We start from the raw sequence: 26,932 nt of genomic DNA, 5'->3' as shown, positions 1-26,932 counted from the left end.
GGAGGGTGCCTGGGGAACGGCTCAAGTCTGAGATATATATTTAGGTGTCATTGTATGGCCCCATGAGACCTGGATGAGATCACTGAAGCAACGAGTAAAGACAGAAAGGATGAACTACAACTCACCAAACGCTCCCCTTCTCCATCCCACAGACCTCTCCAGTGGACGCCATCTTTTTCATAATAAAATCCTAAATTCCTGTCTCATGTCACCCCTTTCTGACCTTGCCTCCTACCAACTGTCTCTTCATCCTATCAGCTCTGATTGCACTGCTCTTGCCTTTTTTCCAACTGGTCCCGACCATGGATGGAGTCCTAGGCCCTTCGTGCGCTCCCGCTTCTGCCTGGAACGCTCCATCTGTCAACTTCTGCATGGCTGGAGGGCTCACTTCCGTTTGAGTACCAGCTCTGCATTCCTGAACCTCCCCCAAATAGCCCCAAACCATCTCGAGCCCAAGACCCTGTTTTATTTTCTTTCTGTCTGTATTTGCCTTCTCCCTCGAGACGGCAAGCTCTTTGAGGGCAAGGACTTGGTCCTATTCCTGAGTAGAGCCTGACACATAGTAGGCACTCAAGTATTTGTTGACCGATTTAATAAAAGGATGGATAAGGCATGACGATTTTCTACTTTTTATAGTCCACATTCTCTAGCCAAAAGCCTAGCAATCTACCAGTGTAGAAGTCGTGGGTCCCAATCGTAAACTGCAGAGCTGAACACCAGACGTGCGTAAAGAAGGGGACTCTGTCTGAGCAAGACGTCGGGTCTTCAAGAGGAGGGCAGGAAATAATCCCGTGTTTGAGCAGCTAAATAAGATGATAAGGACATGCAACTATCAAACAAGGTGGGTCAAGGGGCGGGCAGGGGATCGCTAGGGTTTGTCAGGAGAGGCAAATAAATACAGAAACCTTTCCAGTTCCTCCTTTGCTCTGTCGTTTCAGGGACAGGGGCTTCCTCTTGGATGTTTGGCCAAGCAACTTTGGGTATTTTTCTGCATGGGCAGGAATGCAAACACCAGGAGACCTGCAAGTTGCAGCCAAATAAAGTGACTTTCTGTGGGTCTCTGCCAAAAAGAGGAATCAGCTCTCCTCTAAGGGGCTAAAATAAAAGCCCCTTGAAAGACAAAAGAGGGGAAAACAGCGGTTATGTTGAAAGTACAAAATTTAGAATGGTTCTTGCTGGGACAAAAAGGGGTTTTTTTAGGGCAGTGAAACTGTTCTGTATGATACTGTAATGGTGGATACATATTATGCATTTTTTAAAAAACCCATGGAATGTACAACATAAAGAACAATAACGGTCTTTAGTTAATAATAATGCATCAATATTGGTTCATCAATTGTATCAACTATACCACATAATGAAAGATGCTAATAATAGGGAAACTCTATGGGTGGGGGGAGGAGGGTACATGGCAACTTCCTGTGCTGTGTTCAAGTTTTCCATATACCCACAACCACTCTAAAATATAGTCTATGAATTTTTAAAAAATAGCTTAAAAGTCGTGCTTTTTAATGAGTGTAAACCTTGTGAAGACAACCCTTCATTTCTGAATTGTGGAAGTGGGAAATAGAAACATTTTTTAAGCATATGTATCCCTTGATGGTGGGAAACAATGCCAGCCACCATTCATTAATTTGGAATTGATCCATTGTTCTTGAGTTTGAACAATGTGTGGCTTTGCTTTTGTTGTTGTTGTTGCTTTTAAATGTGAGCATTTTGTCATCCACAGACAGCTCTCAGAGAGCTGTGGCTCTTAAAAGACAATATCAAATGTTTCAACAACTGACAAACCTCAGACTTCCTGTGTTTCTGTAACTTGTAGTTTTCCCTTCCTTCTTCTTTTTATTTGTTAATGATCCCTGGGCTACAGGCTCTCTCTCTCTCTCCCTCTCTCTCTCTCTTCCCTAACTAGATCAGTAGATCAAAGGTGAGGCTTTGCTAAGTAATCAGTGTAATTTCACCCGTGTAGCAAGCCATTAAAAACAGACCTACAGGGTTTTTCAAGGACAACCGAGGTATTGATTTGGCAACCAACCACTCCTGCGGTGCAAGTAGTAGTAATATACAAGGGCCAGTGTTTCCACACCATCCCTATTCCTTACTCACTCTGTCCCTAGTGAAATCCTGCAAGGCTAGAAAAGAAAAGGCAAATACACCCAGCCCCCCAGCTTAGTTCCTGCCTTCAGAAAGGAATTTCACTGTTATAAATTAGACGAGGGAAGAGAAACCTCCTCTTTTCTGTGACAAGCTTTTTTTTTTTTTTTTTTGAGATTTGTTTTCCTGTGCACATTTTTCCTCCCCGTCATTACACCTATATGTAGATTTCTTCAAATAACATATTTCTTATGTAATTTTGTAATTTGCTTTGCATTTCTGGAACGAGGAAACTTTTCTGCTCATTTGTTGTTACAATCTAGATCAGGCGCCCGTGTGATACAATCTAGATCAGATCACCCTAAGCCTTGCAAGGAAATGACTCACCACAATACTGTAACCGAAAGTGTTCTAACACCAGGGGACAAGGCAGGTCATTAACCTCGATACCTCCTCAGCTTAGCCTTCACCTTCAGAGGTTCCCTATGCCCAACTTACCCTGCTACCATCAGCTTTGTTCTGGTTCTGTTTCCTTTGTCCAAATACAAATAATTGATGCTGGGAACTCATCCTCCATCTTTAATTTTTAACAGAATCCTGTGAATTTGTGGTTTTTAATCATCCAGTCTGCTTCCGAACGGTCCTTCCTGGGCCACTTCTAATTTTGCACTTGAATTTTTCTGCACTTAAAAAAATTTTGCACTTCTCATTTGTTGGATTAATGAATGAATAAAACCAAAAATGTTCAGAATAGATCCAAAATTGTCGAAATAAAATATCTTTTTAAAAAAGATAAAATTAATTTTAATTTAAACCAAAAAAAAAAATGTACTCTAAAGCAATGAGTGGGAGAGGTGAACACTGGGCACACCTTTTACTAATAAAAAGGTGTCAAACAATAACACAAACCAACAGGGACATTAAAAAATGAAAAATGTGTATTTTAATTTCCTTCTCAATGTTTTGGTGAAGGCAGATCACAGACATACCCAGAGGTTCGTCATTCTTTTTGAAAAATTATGTGAAATATTTTTCATCTTCCTTTATTTAGTTACATTGCAACAGTGAAAATTGATCACTATTGATAGAAAATTATGATTATTTTACACATTGAGATTCAAGTTGCTAATTTTATTCCACTGATTCTGCATGGAAGCTACCAGATTTGATCCATGTGTTTTGAACAAATATGCTAAAACTAGGCAGGGCTGCAATATGACTTTAATGGGTCCCTTCTTCCATAAAACGTAAAATAAAATAAATGATATTTTATAATTGCATTGGCATAAAAATGAATATATTAATATTAAAACATTTTCTTCATCCTAATCACTTTTTTCTTCTGATGTTAAAAGACATTAAAACTTTTTCATGGGCCCACTGTGTCTAATGGAGAGGTCTGCCCGGGAGAAAGTCATGTCCCTGAAACACGGATTAAATAATCATAAAACTTAATGACGGAAGACAGAAATTTTTTAATATTAAAAAATTCTGTCAGTAAACTGTCACAGTTATGAAAAATATTTGTACTCATTTAGAAAAACACTTCAATACAAAGTAAAAAATCAGCTGAGTGTTCAAATCAGGGGAATATAAATAAATTGTGGTACTTCTATTCAATAGAACAGTATTCCATCACTAAGAAAATCAGAGTTTTCAACAAACGCATAACCGTTTTTTATGTTTGAAATGCAAAAAGTATTTTGAAATGGATTTTCTCCCTAGAGTAACTGAAGGTCTGTGGAGATAGTTACTCATACATTTAGTGAGTAAACTAACATTGACTTTTTGGAAATTTTTGGAAGGCATTTGGATGATACCTATTAAAATGTAAACTGTGCATATTCTTTAATTCCCAAATTTTACTTCTAGGCATTTATCCTATAAATTTATTCCCACAAGTGTGCAGATATAAAAAGGTGTAGATATTCATGGTAACATTGTAACTGGAGAAAATTGAAAAAGAAATTAATATTCATTAGTGAACTGGTTATAGAAATGATGATCTATTTCCACTATGGAATATGCAGTATTAAGTATAATAGTATTAAGAAGGGTAACATAGACATGTAATAACATGACTCATTGGCCAGAATTGTGTTACCTGCTTATTTCTAAACCAGGTGCATTTTTGCTCTCAGGACATGTGGCAATGTTTGGAGATCTTTTGGTTCTCACAGCTAAGGTGGAAGGGGGAATGTTGTTACTGGCATGTAGCGGGTAGAAGCCAGAAATACTGTTAAACATCCTACAATGCATAGGACATCCCCCCACCCCAGCAAAGAATTAATCCGGCCCCAAATGGCAAAAGTTCGGAGGTTCAGAAATTCTGTTCTAAAGTAATCACTGACAAGGAGAATGGAACATACAGATTTTTTTCTGTTAAAGAATTGATTTCTAACAAGGGAGGGTCCAGTATAATATCTGAAAAGAGTCAGGCTTCTGTGGACAAGGAAAAATTGAATGGTTGTTATGTTGTGTAAGCAGCCGACACTGTCTGCCACGTACATAGCAAATAGAATCTACATAGAAAACAGAGACAACAGTACAAAAACAGAAAAAACATTCATGTGTATGTAAAAGATTAAAAGGATATGCACCAAACTTATTAGCTGGAGGGGAGTAAATTTCGGGTGATTTTTATTTTCTTTTTCGCACTGCTTCATATTTTAAAATTTTTCTGTAATGATCACATCTTACTTTTACTATCACAAAAAACTTATAAATATATTTCAGTAAAATTTAGGTATAAACCTGGCAAGAATATAGTTTTTGAGTTATTTTCTCACTATGCAGCTGTTTTCTAAAGTTGATGGATGAAATTTCAAAATTAGAGTGAGTATGTCTGTGAAACCTGAATAAATCTGATATTTTCTGACAAAAGTTTGATATACCAGATTATAGATGACACTGAGTTAAGTTGATATACAACTATTCAAGTTATTTATTTATTTGCTTTGCGTGATCTTATTTTCCATACATAGCATTGAATGGAAAGAGGATTGAAATGGGAGTTAGAAAGCCTGGCTTCTAGAATAGTTTGTTGGGCATGAGAAACTGAGCAGGTTGTTCATCTATCACAATAACAATAACACCCAAATGAAATGAAATCACTGTCTCGAAGAGATATCTGTATTCCCAGGTTCCTTGCAGCATTATAGCCAAGACATAGAAACAACCTGAGCCATCAAGGAATAAATGGATAAAGAGTATAGATATAGATACAGATATAGATATAGATATAGACATCTCTATATATAATGGAAATACATAGATAGATAGATAGATAGATAGATAGATAGATAGATAGATAGATAGATAGATGTGATATATATAATGGAATATTATTCAGCCATAAAAAAGAAGGAAATCCTGCCATTGGCAACAACGTGGCTAATGAACGTGGAGGACATTATGCTAAGTGAAATAAGCCAGACAGAGAAACACAAATACTGTATCACTTATATGTAGGACTTATTCTTTTTAAAAGTGAACTTATGGAAACAGAAAGTAAAATGGTGGTTGCCAGGAGTTGGGGGCTGGGGGAAATGGGGAGATATCGGTCAAAGGGTACAACCTTTCAGTTATAAGATGAGTAAGTTCTGAAGTTCTAATGTATAGCATGGTGACTCTGGTTAATAATACTGTGTATTACGTGCTTGAAATTTCCTAAGAGAGTAGATTTTAAGCGTTTTCATAGACGCAAAATAAGGGACCTGTGAGGTGATAGGTGTGTCGACAAAGTTGATTATGGTAATCATTTGACAATGTATGCAATATCAAATCGTCACTTTGTATACTTTAAATACATTGTAATTTTGTCAATTATACCTCAATTAAGCTGGGGGGGGGATAACAATAGCAAACACCTATAAAGAACCTACTGTGTGCTGAACACGGTTCTATGTCCTTTACAGCCATCAGCTCCCTCAGTCCTCAACAGCTACTTTAACAGGCAGGTGCTACTATTATCCCCACCTCACAGAGGGGCACACACAGCCCTGGCACCTCTCCCATTGTCACAGCGCTAAGTGGCAACTTGGGAATTTGACCCCAGGCGTTCTGGGGCCAGAATTCATGCTATGTGTCACTATATCATCAGGTTTGCCAGGCTTCTATACTGGCCTCCTAATTCGTCACCTGCCCAGTGTCTTCATCCCCACCAATCAATCGGTCCCATCCCCTTCTTGCCACAAGAGTCCTTTTCCTAAAGCACAATTCCTGTCAATCACCTTCTTGGAATCGCTCATTGGTTTCTTGTTCATGCTGGAGGGAACCAGACTTTTAGGCCTGAGGACCACAGAGCACCACAAGGCGTGTCCCCCACCAGTTGTCACATCAGAGCTTGGGCACTGGTGGCTGAGTCGACCTGCAGACAAGTGCAGTTTGTCTTGCACAATGACTTCATTTCTTAAAAATTACTTTTTAGCATCTAAAATCCTGGCGAATGAGGAAATAGCCGCACGGATCTCCAAAAAGGGACATTCTGTAGGACCGCTGGCCTGGCCTGTTTAACCAGGGAGAAAGAAAAAAGGGACTGTGCTAGATTAGAAAAGACTTGAGTGACAGACAACCCAATTCCATGCCTGGGCCTGAATTGTGTCTTGGTTTGGATAAACCAGCTGTAAAAGACATTTTTTGGGGTCAGTGGGGAAATTTGAATACAGAGTGGTACTAGATAAGAAAAAACATTTTTGAAATGGAAAGGTAGAGATCATTAACTCAATAAATCAGGCATGATCTCCTTTTGGAAAAAATACATGGACATTTATGTAACGCACAGAGAAAAAGATGCGGGTGGATAACGTGTTAACAGCGGTCGTAGTCTGATGCTTTTACTTCTTCATTATAGTTTACCTGTATTTTCTAACTTTCTACAAAGTACGCGTAGACTGCACTTGAGATAACAAAAGGTTATTTTAATTAAAATAAAATAACCTGGAGAGTTTACATTATAAAACCCAGATTTTTGGCTTAACTTGAAAAATTGCAGGAAGTTCCTAGATTCCCTTTGAGCTCAATCAGGGGGAGCATAGGGTGAGGTGGGCCATTTGAATGGGGTATGGACTCTAGTTCAGAACCACCCTATCTGGCCTGCTTGCTTGTTCTATTCATTCATTCACTCATTCATTCATTCAACAGATATTTTTTGAGGCGTTCCCCTGCGTCCCTCCACTGTTCTGGACACAATGAATAGAACTAACTCTCTGCCTTCATGTAACTTAGAGTCTCATGAGGGTGAGCAAATAACCATCAGGCAAATGGTTATTTAACACACATTACTGAAGAGATGCAGAGACTGGTGAGGGGAATGGTTTTGTCTACGTGGGTAGATGAATAAACAAGACTGAGATTCAGGCTGGTAGGACTGAGCCTCAGGGGAAATGGGAGAGGCGTCAGCAGCAGGTGGATGGTAGTAAAGCCAAGGCGCTGGGTGAGGTCACATGGGCAGGGAATGCAGTGTCCCAGAGAGGTCAGAAGTACCTAGGAACAGTACTTTCTGCCTGTGTCTTGACCCAAATGACAAATAAATAGAAGAAGAATTTAAAAAAGAGGGGTGCAAACAAACGGAGGCCAAGAAAGCCAGCGCTCGTGAAGTGGTGAGGCTCTTGGTACTGACTCCAGGGAGAGCCAGTCTCACGCCCCCCCCCCCCCCCTCCCGCCAGTGACAGGTAGACCAGGACGGTGCAGGACATCAGCTCAAGGGCGGCATATTGACTTGAAGCATCTCAGTCAAAAGCATAAAGGGCTGAGCTAACTCCGCCGGACTCTCCTTGCAAACTCAGCCATCAGATGAAACCACTCCTCCTGCCCGGGCCAGGAGATGTGAGGGTGGAGAGAGGCCAGGATGTCAGGCTCCGGGTGCCCTCCTCCATGGAGGCTCCTCAGGGATGGGGAACAAGTGCTCCCCTCCCTGCAGCACCAGCCCCACTGACATTTCTCTGCTCTCTTATACTGGCCTCTGCGTGGGAGGCCACCACACCCACACCCCCTAATGCCTCCATATACAAGGTCAGACAATTCAGTTCGCGAACTCATCCTAGAAAAAGTGCTACATACCTTGTTGCTGAATATCACTATGGTCACCTTCCAAGAACTCCCCTTGGGAAGCTGTGCACCGACGCCAGTGCCTAGTCCACCCTTCAAAGCCATTTTGGACTCTTTTTCTGGAATGGCCATCAGAACTGTCCTATTACCCTTGATGTCCTGAATGTCATCAAAATGTCTTCCTTTCAGTATTTCTTTATCTTTGGGTAAAAAAGAAGTCATTGGGGGCCAGATCAGGTGAGTAGGGAGGGTGTTCCAATACAGTTGTTTCCTGGCTGAAAACTCCCTCACAGACAGTGCCGTGGGAGCTGGTGCATTGTCGTGATGCAAGAGCCATGAATTGTTGGTGAAAAGTTCAGGTCGTCTAACTTTTTCACGCAACCTTTTCAGCATTTCCAAATAGTAACCTTGGTTAACTGTTTGTCCAGTTGATACAAATTCATAATCCCTCTGATATCAAAAAAGGTTCGCATCATTGTTGCTACAAGTCCACCAACTTCATTGTCAGACCTTGTACGCCTTGTAGTAATAACAACAGGTGACATTTATCCGTCTATGACTTAGCACCAGGCTCCTTTCCAAGCACTTACATGTATATTAGCTCATTTAAACCTTCTACAATCAGACACTATTATGATCCCATCCCATCGTACAGATGAAGAGGCGAGGCAGGGGTAGTTTATGTCATCTGCCCATAGCGTCACAGGTAGGTCATAAAGGAACCAGGGCTTGAATCTGCTACTCGGCGGCTCCAGAGTGCGCTCTGTTGATATTAGCGTTAGGAGGCAATGCTCATTTCGTAATAGGGAAACTGGGCGTTCAAATCCTAGTTTCCATAGTCACTGGCTGTGTGCCCAAGGTTAAGTTACTTCCCATCTCTGCAGCCTCAGTTTCTCCCTTCTAAAATGGGATAATGATAATAATAATCGTACTGGCCTCGAGGCTGAGGCTGCGTTGTAACAGTTAAATGACTTAATGCATCTAAAGCAGGTTTCAGCAATCTATTGCCCAGGGCAAATCCTGGCAACTTCCTGTTTTTACAAATAAAGTTTTATTGGAACACGTTGTGCTCATTCATTTATGGATCATCTAGCACTGCTTTCTCACTACTAGTTGGTAGAGGAGACAGACTATATGGCTCTCAAAACCTAAAATGTGCGCTTTCTGACCCTTTACAGAATAAGCTTCCTCACCCCTGGTCTAAAGCATTTAGCAGAGTCCCTTACACCTGGAAGACACCTGGTATTTATATTTTATATAAACTCAGAAGTAGACATCAGGTCTTGCACATATTAGGTGCTTAGTGAAAAACAAAGTCAGCGTAATTTGTGATAAGATAATAATTATGACATAGCATTCGGAGGAAACGGGTTAATAAGAAAACTTCAGGCACAGTTTACACACAAAATGATGACCTCAATTTGCTTTTCCAATGTTCTGCAATTTCAGTTCGAATGCAAGTCATTATGGGATATCGGAATGTCATTCAGCTGTCTTGCCTTTACACGAAGGAGGGTTGGTTGATGTGGGAGGAGACCAGCTGTCTTTGATTATTTTTGAAGCTGTAACGACTCTAAGGTGAAATGGAAATACATTGTGCAAACTTTAAATAACGTGTTTTAATGGCTTAACCCCCGGTACAGTTATCTTCTAGAGCAGACACAAAAGAGGAGAGGGTACTGGATACTGGCTGATACAGTGATAAGATGGAGGCAGAGTAGGAAAAGGCACAAAAAAAATAGCAGGAGTGTCATTTGCTCGCGACTCCAGGTGAAAATCAGCCCAATACGGAAGTGCACATTGGACCCTGTCCCTTCAGTACCCAGCATGGGCACTGCTAAGTACACTCAATGGGCATTTTGTTCTTAAGGGAGGAAAATTAACTTCCACACAGAACTTAACCAGAAGCAACACTCTAGGATCCCCACGAGAGTGAGGAGCTCTTGAGTTCTCCACAAAGCACTGGCCCGGCAGGCTGATTTCCCCCCCAGCAGATCCATCGTGGCCTGCCCTGTCCTGCCGCCAGTTACTGGGTCTTTACACTCCTTTTTACTACTGATATAAGACAAAGAGAAACCAAGAAAACCAAGACTCTTAGCCCAAAGCACCCGAAAAGCCAACAGGAACTAGCTGGTTGGTTTGCATTCGCCACTTTTTCTTCACTTAGAGCAGGGAACAGTGTTATCAGCGCTCCTGCAACCAACGTGGACTTGCTTTATTTAATGCTGTACTTGTTTATGCCAAGACTGTAACCCGTGAAGACAGAAACCGGCTCACTGCTGTATTCCTGGCATTAAAACAACACCTGATAGGTTATTACCATGTTATTGATTATATTCCCTATACTTTACGTCACCATGACTATTCAGGGCTATTTGTTGAAAGGAAGTATAAGCTGGTTCTGTTCCAGCCAGCAGTGGTACAGTGGTGAGTGAGATGAACATTTTCCCTGCCCTCCTGGAGATTATATTTGACTAGGGAGGGGTTGACAATGATCAAGAGGGCAAACGACTTCATTACTACGAATTGTGACAAATGCTATGAAGGAAACAGGGTGTCCTTAAGAGTATAGGGTTTAACATCAGACTCCCTGCGTCTGAATTTAGTTTGTTGCCCCAGGACCGGGAGGAGGGTGAGGCAAGTGAGGCACTGGCCTCAGGCACCAAATCTCAGCAGCCCCCAAAAGTCAGTGATTGAGATAAATATCATTTTAATACAACATTTTAGAAAATAAAAGTAATGCCCCCCAAATCCATGATGAACGAAATGTTAAATATTTTTTTTTAATTTTTATTTTACTGTTTAAGATTTGAATTAAAATATAGTTAATATACAATCTTATATTAGTTTCAGGTGTACATCATAGTTATTCAACAGTACTGGCACTGAACAGAGTTATTACCACATTATTGATTATGTTTCCTATGCTAAAGAAGCGATCACCATGAGAAGCCCAGCAACCATCTGACACTGTACCAGCTATCACAATATTATTGACTATATTTCCTATGCTGTATAGTACATCCCCAAGACTTATTTATTTTGTATTTGAAAATTTGAACTTCTCATTCTTCTTTATCTCCCCCCCGTTTTAGTTTTTCAGTTATAGCTGACATTCAATATTTTATATTCATTTCAGGTGTACAGCATAGTGGTTAGACGTTTATGTAATTTAGGAAGTGATCCCCCTGACTAATCTACTACCCACTTAGCACTATACATAGTTATTACCCTATTATTGATGATATTCCCTGTACTTTACATCACCACAACTATTTTGTGACTACCAATTTGTATTTCTTACTCCCTTCACCTTTTTCACCCTGCCACAAATGTCAAACTTTTAAATAAACACAGCACTGAGGTTAGGGTGAGGCCAGTGAGGTGAGCCGTTTGTTTTACCATCTATAAAATGGGACCATAGTATCAACCTTTCAGGATCAAATGTTAGGGAACTCGCACAATTGCTCACACACAAGAAGAGCTCAATAAGTGATAGTTATTATTATTTGATTAGTTTCATCAGTGTTATGAATCCTTTTGACGTCAATCATGGAAAAAAATACTTAAGCAATAACATTCATATAATTCAGAAAACTAAAGGGGCTGGTTACTGCATTTTCTGAAACTTAAAACATCACTTATGGGCCAGCCTGGTGGCTCAGGCAGTTGGAGCTCTGTGCTCCTGACTCCAAAGGCTGCTGGTTCGATTCCCACACAGGCCAGTGGGCTCTCAACCACAAGGTTGCCAGTTCAACTCCTCGAGTCCCTCAAGGGATGGTGGGCTCTGCCCCCTGCAACTAAGATTGAACACGGCACCTTGAGCTGAGCTGCCTCCTGGATGGCTCAGTTGGTTAGAGCGTGGGCTCTCAACCACAAGGTTGCCAGTTCGATTCCTCAAGTCCCGCAAGGGATGGTGGGCAGTGCCCCCTGCAACTAGCAATGGCAACTGGACCTGGGGCTGAGCTGCGCCCTCCACAACTAAGACTGAAAGGACAACAACTTGACTTGGAAAAAAGTCCTGGAAGTACACACTGTTCCCCAATAAAATCTTAAAAAAAAAAAAAAAAAAATCACTTGTAAGATGCTCCATTATTTTATGGACTATTAATAAAGGAAGAAATGCTTCCAAATATAATTGCAAGGTGCCATCGATTGCAAAATACATACTAATTTCAGTTATGTTGAAATGTAAAGACTGGAGTGCACCTTAAAATTGATAGACTATAGTACTGGGTCACCCCAATTCCATGACAATGAAGCATAAATGTGTGTATTAAAGATTATCTATTCCCAAACAACTGAGTGTTTAAATAAACCTGTTTTGGAAATTTTGACTACTTCATAAAATCAAAATTCTAGGACCCCTTCACATCTAGACCAATCTTGTATAACAATGATTGTCACATGAAAAAAAAAATGAATGAATGAATGAGAAATGAAAGAAGTAGTTAAAGCTACAATTAAAAGTCTCTGCTCATAAACAGCAATAGAAATCATGTAAAACAACAACACATGCCCTGGAGAAAGGCAGATGGAAAACTATAATGATACAAAAATATAGGAGACTTGGGTAGATATTTTCTTAATTAAAATAGCAGAGCTGATGTCATATCACCAGGGTTAACCTCTAATTCATCTTGACACAATGACACTATGTTAAAATCCACTTATATATTGAGCGCCTGTCCTGTCTCTCTCCTGCATATGTAAATTGGTAATCATCATTTTTAGGAGATGGATCTTTAAATAAACATTGAGTAAATGAATGAATGAATCTGTACATATGGGACCTTGAACACAATTCTCTGATCAAACAGGAGATAGTCCACTAATGTAATCACTCATTTAATCAGCCCAATTTTCAACTTCAGGAAAATATTTGGGTTACCCCCACAGAGAGAATAGTTATAGACAGCAAGCATCCTTTCAAAGGGATTGGGCTCGTTGTAGGCAATTGAGGCTCATGACATTTAACTTAAAAGAAAACCTGTCCATTTTTAAAACCATTATTATTTCCAGACCTTATATGAGAAAGGAGTCAACACACATTCCTGTAGCTAATAAAACATTTTCCTGCTTCCTTAGAGTTAATTTTTCACAGTCACTTTGCATAGTTACATGAGCTAGTTTTTTTCCAAGATCCATAGTAGATATGTCTATATATATATATATATATATATATATATATATATGAAAACTTTCATCTAAATTGCCTTGGGATAATATCACTATTTCACATTGTTGCCTTGTTAAGTACATACCTTAGCCTTTATAAAATTTGGTAAATATTATTACTATGCCTTTCTGGTTATGTTCTTTTGAACAAAGCAAGGGAAAAAAATTATACCTCCCACATTGAATTAGGAGTATGCAGACTTCTCTCCCCCCTCCCACAACTTTTTTAAAAATGTATTTTGGCAGTTGAAAACAGGTGCTAATTCAGTTCATTCATGATATAAGAAAGATCGATGTACATTTGAAACTCCTCTTTCTTCAGGGCAGAAAATTGTAAGGTTGAGCAAAACAGAAAACAGAGCCCTTTTCTAAATATAGCAATGTCATATGACCCCACTCAGCTTTGTACTCAAAGCATTAAAGTATTAGACACATTGCTTCATGGATGTAGCATATAATTACTCTAGGAAAGAGGGACCATAACCACCCAGCACAGATATAAATGTTGGGCTTCTGTCTATTCTTTTTGATCTAAGGAAATAGACTTTAGAATGCTGTCGGGCCGTCCCCACGTGACAGCTTGTCATTTGGGTAAACTTTCCCACTGCACACAGAAAACAGTTCTTCCATCTCTTGGGTTTTATTTTTATACCCCTCTCACAGCAGCTGATGTTTAAACACGTTTCACACTGTAGATTTTTTTTTTTTTTTTTCCGTTTTCTTCTTTAACTGTAAGGCCTCAAACTGAAGCTAATTCAATTTTGTCAGTTTTCGTGCTCATTCAGGCCAACACTGTCCAGTTCTCAATTTAGATCCCCTGTAATGAATCTCTGAATGTGGTGTGTTGTTTTATTTTTAAAGAACTCTTTATAAGGTACTTTGGACATGTATCCTTAAAATTTTCAGGACTTTCAAAAAATTGTCTTTTAAAGAGTATTTCAGGTTTGCTGCATTTCTGGAACTTTCAATCAAAGATTAAGTTGGGAATGAAAAGTTCAAGAGCTATGACTGCATTTAGGTGTGTATATCTGCAAACTGAAATTCTTTAAATGCCCTTTTTATTTTGCAGAAGGTAGATCTTTCTAGCCGTGCAAGGGTTTGCAAAGCCAAGGTTAGGAACTGAAGATTCTCTTTAGCAGGGGTGGAGGATAGAGGAACTACACGCATTAAAATTGAGAAAAAGCCTACACAGCTTGCGGAAAAGCAGTGGTTCACACACTGCTATCAGCATTTATCAGCTATCAAGAGGAAAATTTTTACATGTTTGCCCTCTGGGCCCATGGGAGGGAAGGAGTAGGAGGAAGTAACTAGGATTGTCCCATACTTGAAGGAAGTGGAGGCCTCAGCTGGTTTCTAAAAATTCAATTTAAAAAAAAAAATGTTGCTCAGGCAGATAGCAAGTTGTAGACCGAAATTGAGAATCTGGTCTTAGGATTCTGGTGTTTCTACCTGGAAACTTACCGCCCTGTTCTCTTGAACAGTCTTTAAATATATTTGATGATGATACCCACTGACTAGTTTTGGATGTTCCTTCTGAAATTCATTTTTTTCCTAAACCTTTTCCTATATGGTGATTAGAAAAAAAAATTGGAATGTATTTAGATATTATTATATAATTAACATTATTTTGTAAAGCTATGCATTCTTGACAAATCAAAAGATTCCAAATGTCTTTAAATACCCCTCTTTTCAAAACAACCCTCGGGAAGTTAGATTAAAAGTTGAGTTGGTCTCTATGACCTTTACTTGTTTTTAAAAAATTAAAAATTAAACAAACTGCTTTTGTGGAATGTCCCTTGCAAAACAATAAATCATAGCTTTATCAACTTCCCCAGAGGCCTTCAGAACAAAAGAAAAAAAAAATGTTCAGCTACGTTCAATTGCTCTGTAAATTCATCCTGAAAGGTAGCGTTCCCTGCTTTGTATTTTGTTCACAGTGCAGGATTTAAACAATTAGCCGCGAAAACACTTTCCTTTTTGATGCTGAGTAAGAATCCTTGGTCTGAAGGAAACCTAGCACAACTCAGGGATTGCCGGCCGCAGGTTTAATTTGGTTCATGGCAGAACTGAAGCCTGCTATGTGTTGAGTGATCGAGAGTTAAGAGATTTAAAGTTAAGGACACTGTCAACTCATTTCCAAGAGTTGTCTACCAAATTACACCTGCTTCTAAAAATGGAAGCTCCCTTTGTTTTCAGTGCATGTGCACATAGCATTTTCCCAGTCTATGACACAGCTCTCTTTCTCTTCGCTTCCCTTTTAATGATCCAAGTACTCGAGGGTTCATTAATACTCAAGCGGGTTTTGCAGTTTACTTTGTCAAGTGGTGAGCTTATCAAGAAGAGCTCCTCGATAACATTATCCATGGACATTTTCTGCCTCTTTTTAAAACTTCCCTGTGTCTTATTCCTGACTTTATTTCTGATTAATCACTTGGCTCACAAGATTGAGGAACCACACTCCACTAGCCGTGAACCATCTCGGGGAGACAAATTCCCTAAAACTCACTGTGTTTTATTACTTGAGTTAGCCCCATGCTGCAGAATTTTTCTTTTCTAAGAAAATCTCGAGATAGTTAATCTTGGCAATAAAAGAATGAGGTGGATTTATAAAACAACGACAAAAACCCACTCTTTCCTCACATCTCCCTAATCATTTTCATTTTATCTCAAAAATAGAGAATTTAAAATCTCCAGAAATATCTGGCTTCCCTTTTTTTTTTCTTGTATAGTCGTCAAAAAAAAAAAAAAAAAAAACGACAGTAGGTCAAAAAAACCCACATGTAGTAACAGGAAGTGAACACATGAGACATACACTTCTTTCAATTCTATCATGTACAAATCATTTAAATTTGACTCCTCAAAACTTTGTTCCTATAGAATTTTCATTGAAGTGTGGTATTTTCACACCTCTATGTGTATTTATATAGGTTTATACATACACATAAATACTGAGACTCAGTGACGTTATTGAGAGGAGATCCCAAATCAAGATCCCCAACCATAGCCCATGAGAACCGAAAATCACACAATTTTGTTTATCACAGTTCTTGGATTATACGAAAGTAACTTTAGGCTGAGAAAAGCTGTTTAGCTTGGCTTAGGGTCTTTGGATTCTTCTGGTCCTGGATTTGTCATATAATTTTGCCCTGAATCTCTAGGGACTTCGTTTTCCTTATCTGTAAAGTGGGTCCATCCGGAAACATGATTTTAAGTTATTTAAACGGGCATGATGTGGGGAGCATAGACTTTGGATCATGGAAAGGACTACATCTAAGATTCCATGTGACTAGTCAGTCTCCATCAACGGGTTCGTTTACTTTGGCTCTGAACAGGATTAGCCATCTTTAACAAAAGGTTGGGTTCTGGCAGCTGGGGTTTCCTGCCCATTTGGGTCTGTACATTTTCACCAGCCTTTGACTCAAAAGAATCCAATTAGAGTCGACTCCTTTACTGCATGTGGCAGCAGATACTAGAATATCCAGAATTGTCAGAATCTCGTTTCCTGCTTCACCCAGCCTCCCTGTCTCCATCTCGCATAGTTTTCAGCTTTGCCAGAATGGGTCAGTTGTACTGTAGGGAATTTCCTCACCCACTCGTCATTTCAGGCTGAACATTAATGATTTATCTAGTGAAAGTTATTAAAATTGACTGTGGTCTCTGAAGAAAGGATAGTTTGTCAAACCTACATCTTCAGACTAATTGCATATCTTTTGCATGAATTGTGATTAATGCCAGGTAATTTCAGAGGATGGCTTTTCCTAATTAATAAATCCATCACAGTGACTCGTCCTGGTGGGCTAAACTTTATAAGTTCATTCCTTACTTGTTCAAAACCAGGATGGCATACATACCTAGTTTAGTGGTTTAATGTAATTTTCCTTACGAAAGCAAGCAGATTGAGCAATACTTTAATTCAGAGGCAAGTTGCTCAATGTGTGTTCTCTGAGAATAACAAGCCTGAGAAAGGGAAACTACTAGATTGGTGCGAAAGTCATTGCGGTTTTTGCAATTATTTTTAACCTTTTAAACCGCAATGACTTTTGCACCAACCTAATATAAACCCCTGGCAGTTCGCTACCGGAGTCTTGCTTCTTGATTGATTTCCCATTTACAACAAAGCTCTCATTATTATAAAGGGTTTGGAAAGGTCAGCGGGAAGCATCTCACTACCCATGGAAGGTTTTCTGAAGTAGCTGAAAGCCCCAAGAAAACTTCAAACAACAAAATAAAGAGAAAGACTTATCTGAGATGTTATAATATACGTCTGGCTCTAAAACTCTCACAAAGCTTATGACATAAATGCAGGTGACCTTTTTTTCCTTTTGCCTACAGAAAAGTTATTTTAAAAGGCACTGGAGATACGATTTCAAGAAAGGAAAATGGTTTGTGTTTTTCTTATCATATCAAAAGGGACGTACACGCCCTTTAACAGAAAGCAGTAAGAGGCCATTCAAAGAATCTCCCAACAGCTAATGGCAGTGGGATCTGAGCCAGGTAATACATTCACCTGGAACCTCTCCGGACCAAAAAAAAAAAAAAAAAAAAAGGAAAAAAAAAAAAAGATGATTCATTCCTGTGTAAATTAAACCTAAAATTACTTTCTCAAAGTATATTTTCTGTTTTTTTGTTACTAGAGTATTTTTTAAATGTCTCCAGGAAAGGACAGGTATTTAATAAATGTCTTTATACCAAAGGAGGCAGAGACTGGGTCCCAGCGCTAGAGGGGTTTACAACCACTCAGAATACTTGGAGAACCACAACCCTGCCCTTCTAGAATGTTCCCTGAAGAGGACCTCAGGGACTCTGGGCCCAGACTCCCACACACTTCTCCCTCACCAGGTTACTCTGGATAGGGAGGAAAGAAAAAATGCCAACAGCTGCCTGAGGGAAGAGGGTGAAGAGGGGTAGGGAGGAGAAGAGTTTAAAAGAACTGTCTCCCCACCTACCCTTAATGGCTGTTGCACATTTCTTCTCCTTTGAAATGCAAATAGAGTATTCACAGACAGTCAGGTCTACTGAGTGGATTAACATTTAGTCATTCTGTCGTTTTGATTGGGAGGGGTGGAGGAAGAAAGAAGTAAAGGAATTTTTTTTTTTTTTTTTTTAATTAAAAGGAGGGAGAGATAGAGTAAAAATAACAATAATGGTAATGATGACGATAGCTAACTTATATGGATGTTTCTGAAGTGCCAGGCCTGGGCTAAGGGCTTTCTACTTATTCCCTAAACCTCTGCTTAGGTAAACCTCACCCTTAGCTGACACTCCCTCAGTTTCCTAAAACCCTTTAGTCATCTTTCCTGAGGGCATCTGATGTTTTCCCTACCTTAAACTCCCACTCATTTTAAGGGCCATCTATGTAAGACAGGGGCACCATCCAGGGAGAAATGACTCCGTTCCCAGTTAAAATGGGATAAAGGGAGGATTCTCCTATGGTGTAATGTACAGACTTTGATACCCAACACAGTCATAGTGTTTTTCCATTGGAATCCCCATTCTGCGACTCAGAGCTGTGTGACCTTGGGCAACTTCCCGGGCCTCAGTTTTGCCATCTGTAAAATGGGTATAATAATGGAATCAAGCCCTAAGCATCAGTATGAGAGCCAAATATGCTAATGCATATGTCTGGCTCAGAGTAAGCCCTGAATAAAGACTGCCCATTGTTTTTGTGGTCTTTTTTTCTGGTTGTTTGTTAAATTATGCAGTGACTTTCTTCAGTCTGAGATTGGACTAACGAATATGTGTCTAATAATATTAAAAATCAATGATCCTTGAAAAACTTTATCTCACTGATATGACTTACCCACCACAGAAACTTCTTAAAAGCTAAACTGATTTCTAAATGAGACCATTTTTAGATGTGAAATTCTGGACACTCAGACCCATCTTGTCTCTTAAGAATGTAGTAATTCCGTGAGAAAAGAAACTGAGTTCTCCCATAGCTTTCTACAGCGGGCATTTATTTTGTGTCGAGCAAACAGGCTAGGAAAAGTAATACTTTCAGGTGTAAATAGAACACCTGCTTGGGCTAATTTCAGTAATTCATCTTTTTGACTAGACAAAGGTAGATTTTCAAGCCAAGTGGTACATAATAGTGCCTAAAAATTTAACAAGTCTGCTCTCTAGGTGTGATCATATCTGTTTTTATTCTTGGTGTTGTTTTTAAGTGCATCCTTTGTTTTTCTCACTCATTCCTACCAACAGTCTTAGTTTTATTGGACTTTGCAAAGAACCAATGATTGATATTGTTGTATTTTATTTATGTCACAATTTTCTGCTTTTAAGTTTATTAATTCCTTTCTTCTAGTTACATTTATAGATCAAATGCATATCTATAGTGTCTGGAAGGGACACACCGACTTGAGAAAAGCGCCTGGGGTGGAGGAATGGAAACCAGGCAGCTAGACCCCGAAAATGCAAGTCACAAATGATTTCACTCCTCACAGACATGGTTCATTGTTTTGTTTTGAGATTTTAACTTTTTGACAAGAAGAATGTATCAGGTATTACTTGAATAATTAAAAGCACAGAGGAGATACCCCAAGATTCCTTAACCATCGGCTGCCCGCTGGGCACACCTGCCAGATCCAAAGAACAGGAAGTGGGGATGGGTGGGGTGGAGAGTGTGTAAGGGGGTGGGCGCGGCAGGAAGAAACGGGGGCCACTCAGACTGCTTCCTTGGGTCACCTTGTTCTCAACCATTTTCTGTCTCCCCCACCCACGGATTTCCCCAAAGGGTCGGTCCACGATGACAGGGTGAAAAGTTGGTGCACATAGCCTGGCAGGGAAGAGCTGTGAGAGAGAGAGAGAGAGGGAGAGAGAGAGGGAGATCACGTGATTTTCTGGAACGCAGGCTGCTTCTTTATTTTCATTCTCCAGTAAACTTGCTACCGAGTTTCCCCAAAAATAAGACCTAACCAATCAGCTCTAATGTGTCTTTTGGAGCAAAAATTAATATAAGACCCGTCTTGTTTTACTATACTATAAGACCGGGTCTTATATTAATTTTTGCTCCAGAAGACGCTTTAGAGCTGATTGTCCGGCTAGGTCTTATTTTCGGGGAAACACGGTATCTCCAAAATGTGTCAAGTGAATCGGAAAGAGTAAAGTCACGTTCCACTGGAAAAGGTCCCTTCTTAAGTTCACATGAACTTACTCTTTGATCCTCCCTTGTTGCTCTTAAGATTTACTTCTCTTTCAAATCAAATAATTTGTTTCTCATTCTGAGAAAAGCTTTCTAGATGTGATTTCCCTTTTGAAAACAAGACTTTGAAGTCGTTCTCTCCAGCACATCCTTTCTTAAAGGGATATGGTCAGAGGAGACAGGCCTCGGGGCTGAGAGCAGTTTAAAAAGTCAGTTTACCAAATATCCTGTCTTCCTATTAAGAGTCTTGAATTGAAACCTCCCAGCTGCCGGAAGGCATTTCCACATGCAGCTTTGGGGCTGGAACACCCTTGCTTCCAGAAGCACCGAAACTTCTCTCTTTGGACTCTGGGGGTCTAGTGAGGTGAAGGTGGGCAGAACAGAAAGGAAGCTGTGCTTTTGTCTTTGAATAAAGCCCCTTGCACGTGAGCGGTATCGGCTTTGAATTAGCAGGGATTCTCAAGTGTACTCAGTCCGGTCTAGGACTTCAAGGCACGAACAGCTGAAATTCAGGGTTGTCGGTCTCCTGGGGTACGGTCTCCTGGGGTACGTAGATTTCAGACTTTAGGTTTGTGGAGTATTACCTTAATCCTGGTTTGAAGCACCTACGCAGACCAGACCGTGCCAGGTTGCAGCACCTGCCAAACAGTGGCCAAATATGTAACAATTCCAGCCTCTCTGTGAGGAATGAGATGTTTGAACATGAAGTGACCTTTAATTGTGTCTTAGAAACTCCTGTCAGATCAACATGTGGTTTCACTTATTCAGCAGAGGTTATTACATTTCAAGCTGTTTTGTGTTAGTTTTCAGCATTTAAATGAAGCATTTTCTCTTTTATATATTTGATGTGGCTCAAAGAAGCTTTTTTTTTTTCTCCCTCTCATAGATTTTATTGTTTGATTAGATCTTTTTGTCAAGTCAGATCAAAGATGGCTTTTCTTTATTTAGGAGAGATCTTTTCTTAAAACAAATCAATAGAATGGATTCCACCGTAAAGAGGCATTTTATTTAAAAGCTTTTGAAAAGGGGAAAGATTTCAATGGGAGTAAAGAAGAGATGTTTTTATTTTTGCCTTGCATTGATCTGTCAAAGGGTTGGGTGAAAGTAACAATTTGGCATTCTAGATTTTGGATTTACTGTGGAAAGGCTTTTACAGTCTTAGCTTGATAGACATATGTTATGGAAACAACCACTTCACATTTTACGATCTGGGAATATCCAAGAGTCAGTAGTTCTTCCCTATGTGTCCACAGTCCCATCTTTAATATGGAGACGATGGCCTGCTGGCCTTTTCCCATGCTACTCTAGCCCTCTGGAATGTCCTTTCCATGCCTCCTTGTTGGAAAAACCCTTCCTTATACTACACGATGAAACTCAGAAGTTTCCAGAAAGTATGAGTGTTTCTATAGCAAGCTGTAGTTACATCTATCAAGGGCCTACCCCGCGGTGATGTTGAAATGATGTGTTTATTTGGTGGCACTACTATGACTGCTCCTTGGGGGCAGGAAATGTGTTCTTCACCTTTGTCCTTCCCGGGCTGGTTGAAGTTCACCATCTATCTGTCTGTCTGAACTGAACAAAGACAGAAATGTGCTCAGTGTTTGCTTGGCTATGAAAGAGATGACTAGGATTGTATTGGCAGTCACCGTAAGTGACGTCTGTCAAACATCACAGATGGAATACACGGATGTTCCCATACAGCACTTATTATGATCTCAAATGAGACAAATTTTGCTTATTTATTATTAATCTGTCTCTTTGGCCTAACATGTCCGATCCATGAGGGCAGGAGTTTTTTTCTCGTTTGCTTCACTAATGCAGCCACAGCATTCAGAACAAAGCCGAAGACGTAGCAGTAGCTCAAAAATTATTTATTGAATGAACAGAGCCATCCATGCACCATTCTTCCCCCTCCCAGCCATGAGGGTGGGGGGAAATTCAGATAGTCATCCAAGTGATTCAAACCAACGATAACTTACTTTTGTGTTATCAGTATTCAAGGGACCTCAGTTACGTGGGTGGGTGGTGGTTACAAGCTAAGCCTGAATGTGAGGCTTAGCTTTACATCCAAATAGTTCATCATGTGGTTGATGCCACTCTGATGCTCAAAACAATATGTCTTTTATTCATTCACATCATCAGGCAATTCCCACGGAAAAAAAAAAAAAAGGGAAAATGGAACTGTATTATTTGGTGTCACAAAAAGTTGCTGAAACAAAGTTTTAAAATACTTCTTTTGCTCTCATTTCCTCTAGCACTCTTCAAAGGGCAGAGACTTAATAGAACTTTCTTTCTTTTTTTAAACTTTTATTTATTTCACTGTGTTTTTCCAGGACCCATTAGCTCCAAGTTGAGTAGGTGTTTCAATCTAGTTGTGGAGGGCGCAGTTCACAGTGGCCCATGCAGGGACTGAACCTGCAACCTTGTTGTTAAGAGCACCGCGCTCTAACCAACTGAGCTAACTGGCTGCCCTCTTAACAGAAGTTTTTTGACTTGACCCTCGCCAAGGAAATGTGAAGAGTCAGAGCATTTGGTGTATGGAACACAAGCTACTAACGCCAGGCACCAGTGAGGTTATGTTCTCTGCTGTATCCCACGCTCCTTGGCAGAATGCCTGGACACAGTAGGTGATATCAAGAACTGTGTTGAATGAATGGATGGATGGATGAATGAATGAATGAATAGTGTTTATCTCGGCTACTGTTGTGTCGATTGAACTTTAGGCACCATTTGAGACCATGAAAAGTTGTGGGAGAAATTTGCCCTGCATTTACCATGTCGTGGTTGGATGGCTAACCATTTAATTTGAATATTTAGGTGGCCACTTGTATGCCCAATTAAAAGTTTCCAACCACAGTTTTGCTTGTGTGTGTAGTGCCCCTGTAATTAACCACGTGTGTAAAACACACGAGGGTTTTGTAATAGAAGAGACAACAAGGGAATATATATACCTGGGGAAGAGAGTTGAGCATCCAAAGACTTTTAGGTGTGAAAAACAGCAGAAAAAATTAAAGCAATTAGATCATGTTTTTTCTTTCTTTAGAGTATAAGGCCTCTAAAAGCAGATGTAGGCCCTGGCAAAAAGGAAAAAAATTAAGGTCACAGCAAGGTCTGGCCAGCCAAATGCATTTACTCAGTGTATCGGTTAGCTTTTTGTGTGAAAAAAAATCCCCTCAAAATGTAGTGGCTTAAAGCAACCAACTGTTAAAAAAAACTATTTTTAAGACTTTATTTTTTTTAGAGCAGTTTTAGGTTCACAGCAAAATTGAGAGGAAGGTACAAAGAATTTCCATATGTCCCCTGCCCCCTCACACGCACAGCCGTCCCCCAACCATTTTGGTTTTTCTAGGTCCTGTTCTTCTAGATTAAGCCAGATAGGCTGGCCATGGTTGGGTTTTCTCATGCATTTGTGGTCAGCGGGGCAGCTGCTGGATGGTAGAGGATGGCCTCCCTCACATGTCTGCTTGCTGTCCAACTGGATAGTCTAGGAGTCCTCAGCTGGGATGGCTTGTCTCTGTTCCCTGTGGTCACTTATCCTCCAGGAGGGTACCCCAAACTCCTTCATCCGCTGGTCTCAAGGTCCTAAAGGGCCATCAGAGTGAAATCCACAAAGTGCTTTGAGGCCTGGGCTCAGGCCGGTGCCAGGGCTTGAAGATAATGCTGCTGTGAAAAACTGGTTTAGGCAAAAAAACGAAGCCGTAGAAGCAGTAAATCAACTCAATCTGTCACACGTAAACCACTGAGTGTAAACACAGGACGGAGGATATCACTGCAGAGCTAGGGTTGCTGCCAGATTTAGCAAAGCAATGTTAGCATGCGATAGTTGGGTCATGCTTACAACCTTGTTCGTTGTTTATCTGCAAGTCAGGTTGAACTGGGTGTCCTGTATTTTTTCCTGGCAACCCTCCTGTCAACCCCCCGTGTTGTACATCACCCCATTTCCACCAGGATACCTAGAATTTGCTGCATGACAAGTGACCAGATGACCCACAGGCAGAGTGGGGCAATCAGGGTCAACTCTATATTAAATAATAGAAAAGCTTAAGGGCTTTCTAATTATTTTCATGTAAGAGGCAAACAGAAATAGAAGTTTTAATATTTTCCTTTGCCACCCAGTGGATTACCCGGCACTGACCATCCTCTCTGCTTTGGAGGCATTACACACTCTCTGAGCCTCACAAGGCAGGGATCACTTCTTCCTGGGTTTTGTATCTCCAGGGCTAATTATGAGTTCCTTACAGAACATGCATCCTTGAGCAAATGTTTTAAATCCTCTGTCTCTCAGTCTTCTCATCTGTGAAATGAAGCTAATACTACCGTGTTCCCCTGAAAATAAGACCTAGCTGGACAATCAGCTCTAGTGCGTCTTTTGGAGCAAAAAGTAATATAAGACCTGGTCTTATTTTACTATAATATAAGACCAGGTCTTTATAATGTAATATAATATAATATAATATAATATAATATAATATAATATAATATAATATAATACAATACAATACAATACAATACAATACAATACAATACAATACAATACCAAGTCTTATATTAATTTTTGCTCCAAAAGATGCATTAGAGCTGATTGTCCGGCTAGGTCTTATTTTCGGGGAAACATGGTAGTACCCACTTCATAAAGCCACATGTGGGTCATATGTATAGTATGTGTAAAATGCTTAGCACAATGTCACACACATACTAGGCCCTCATTACATGTCAGCCATTGTTATTACTAGTATTGCTCTCATTGTTATTGGCAATTATGGTTGGTCAAATTCTACTACAAGAAAAACTGTTATAACTCATTTTAAAAAAAGAAATATTTTTTCTATTTTCTTTCTTTATTCCCCATATATTTTTTTATTAGTTTCAGGTGTACCAAGCAACGTAATAGTTAGACATACACCCCTGACAAAGTGATAACACCCCCCAAAAAAGGAATCTTAAAATTACTTTCAAACGTCATATCTTTTTAAGAAAAGATACCAAATGTGGGTGGCCGGTTAGCTCCGTTGGTTAGAGCGTGGTGCTAATAACACCAAGGTTGCCAGTTCGATCCCCGCATGGGCCATTGTGAGCGGTGCCCTCCTTAAACAAAAAAGATACCGAATGCAACCAAAAGTACATAGAATCGGTATTCTCAAGACAGTAGGACTTCACTTACATTTCAAATGTAGCGATAAAGTGGAGATCTTAGAGCATGTTCACGTTTATACACTTCTGCACATACCTGCCACAGGCTTGGGGATGACAACCTTCACTACGGCAGGTTGTCATAAACCTGTGCGCTATTCACAGCTGGTTCTTGAGTGTCCTTTGTGGGACTGAAGTCCAATCTAGCCCAGAGAACCGCTCCCTTAAATAAAGCATTTAGCACGACATAAGCATAAAAATAGCTGCCAAGTGAGCTTTTGCTTTCTGCTTGGCCCAGGGCTATGGTCATTAAAAGTTTTGCTGATTACAAGTTTGAACTCCTGGGTTAGCCTGATCTTGACCCACTGTGTGCTATTGTGTGACTGTGTGCTACTTTCTCAACTGTTCTGAGCCTCCATTTTTCTCATCTGTAAATTGAGTGACCCAATAAGACCTATCTCATTGCGTTACTGTGATTATAGGACTAGTTATTTATTGGTACTTATTACATGTCAGCCATTTTCTCATTTCTAATCATCACCCCTGGAATCCATTAAGGTAGGTAAGTAAGTCATAAAAATCCATCCCACCCAACTGAATGACATATACAGAGGGTCGCCCAAAAAATGTATACACATTTTAAGAAAGGAAAAAAACTATTAAATTGTAATATTCAATATATAGTGATAACTACAAGATGACTACAAGTCACGTGTGACTTGTGCAATTACAAGAGGTGCTCAAAGTGGTTACCATCAGCATCCAGACACTTCTGATTACGGTGAACTACTGCTTGAGCAACGTTGACCAAAGTGTCTCCTTGTGTACATATTTTTGGCACCCCAAGGATATGTACCGTTACAAACATTTTCATTTTTTTCTGACTTGTCCCTTATGCAAAAATCTTTGCACACCTCTGGTCTAGAGGATGGTGGGATGAAGGAACAAAAGGACAGCTGTGGGTCAGTAGAAAATAACATAATATAAAAAAATAAAATTTTTTTAAAGTAAGGATGACTCACATATTATTATCCACATGAAGAACTTCGTTGTTCTTTGGGGGAGGGACTAGTTCCACGGTCAATGAATTCAGGGAATACCGTCTCCTCCCTTTGAAAATCCACAGCACATGTTTACATAGTGAAGGCGCTAAGTTCTGCATGAAAGAAAACAGTTTGATTTTCTCTAGCATTTCTTATGCTGATGTGACCACAGACATTTTTGTTCTTGTAGTGTTTGCTATCACTTACTAATGTCGTGGAACATAGTCTGGAAACCTCTGGCATATCGCTCTATTGACAGGAAACCCAGGCAAACGTGGGGGTATGCTCATTAGAAACA

This window comes from Rhinolophus sinicus, chromosome 13 (assembly GCF_057876585.1).
Source record: "Rhinolophus sinicus isolate RSI-liver-muscle chromosome 13, RSI-T2T, whole genome shotgun sequence".
NCBI classification, from domain to species: Eukaryota; Metazoa; Chordata; class Mammalia; order Chiroptera; family Rhinolophidae; genus Rhinolophus; species Rhinolophus sinicus.
Note: the sequence above shows the minus strand (reverse complement) of the source record.